Source organism: Larimichthys crocea, unplaced genomic scaffold (genome assembly GCF_000972845.2).
Source record: "Larimichthys crocea isolate SSNF unplaced genomic scaffold, L_crocea_2.0 scaffold53149, whole genome shotgun sequence".
Classification (NCBI taxonomy): Eukaryota; Metazoa; Chordata; class Actinopteri; family Sciaenidae; genus Larimichthys; species Larimichthys crocea.
Genome location: NW_020856949.1, coordinates 1 through 959, shown reverse-complemented (window position 1 = coordinate 959; position 959 = coordinate 1). Strand labels below are relative to the sequence as shown.

The 959-nt window shown below is 40.8% G+C and overlaps 1 long non-coding RNA gene across 1 annotated transcript; it reads left to right on the top strand.

Moving 5' to 3' along the window:
• Positions 1-187: 187 nt before the first annotated feature.
• LOC113745213 (uncharacterized) lies at positions 188-907 on the top strand. Its single transcript, XR_003462041.1, has 2 exons — positions 188-710; positions 809-907. It is a non-coding gene; the product is annotated as an uncharacterized LOC113745213 (long non-coding RNA).
• The last annotated feature ends 52 nt before the right edge of the window (positions 908-959 follow it).

The window sequence follows — 959 nt, the reverse complement described above, 5'->3', positions numbered from 1 at the left end:
AGAGATCTTAAAAGTATGGCAAATATAAAATGATATAAACAGAGTAAATATAGCAATATAAAAGACAAGTGATATAAACAGTGTCATCGGTGTGAATATAGTAAAGTAAAAAAAGATAAAATTTAAATTTAAATGGCATACTGCAATTGACTTTACATAGTGCAATTTCAAAACAGAAGCTGGTTTGCATAAAGTGTAAAGTGGCTGGTGCCAGCAGTTTGTGCGTGGAGGGGTGGCGGGTGTCAAGAGTCCAGAGTATGTGGGATCAGAGGGCAGAGAAGGAAGAGGATCTGCAAAGCACTGAGCATTGCGTGTCAAACAAGTTGCATATGGTCAGGAGACATCTCCCAAAAATGTATCCTTGTTAAATATATATGTTCTGCAGTGTAGTCGACTCTTTGTTTGGGAGTTTTTTTCATCTGTGTATAATACACCTTAGTTATAAGGTAGCAAATGCATACTGAAACTCTTGTATAACCTTATGCAGGATATTCAGGATCTCCTGGTAAGCTGGGCTGAACACTTGAAGGAGGCCTCTGCGATATTTGTACGAGCCCCCAGCTACAATAAAACCATCTTTTTTGGTGGTCGCGCAGCTCCTCTTCACAAAAAAGATCCCAGGATCTGCACGCTTCCCTTTGCCACACGCAGGGCAACCTTTCGAGAGACACAGAGGGTACATGAGGTGCTTTCCACCGTCCATATTTACGGTAAGCTGAATTATATCCCTGGAATAATGACATGTTATCTGCTCGTTGTCGTCCAGCCAGGGTATAATCAATACTGTGTGCAAAATATCTTGAATCAGGGAAAGACACAGACATGTCTGCAGTCTTCAGTCCATCTAAGAAGGCCTGGAAGAAAACTGTCAAACCTGCAGCGCAAATAAATACAGATCAAGAGAAAGGTAAGCGGGTAACATTACACCATTAAAACTGTATGTGGATGAACTGTAAAAG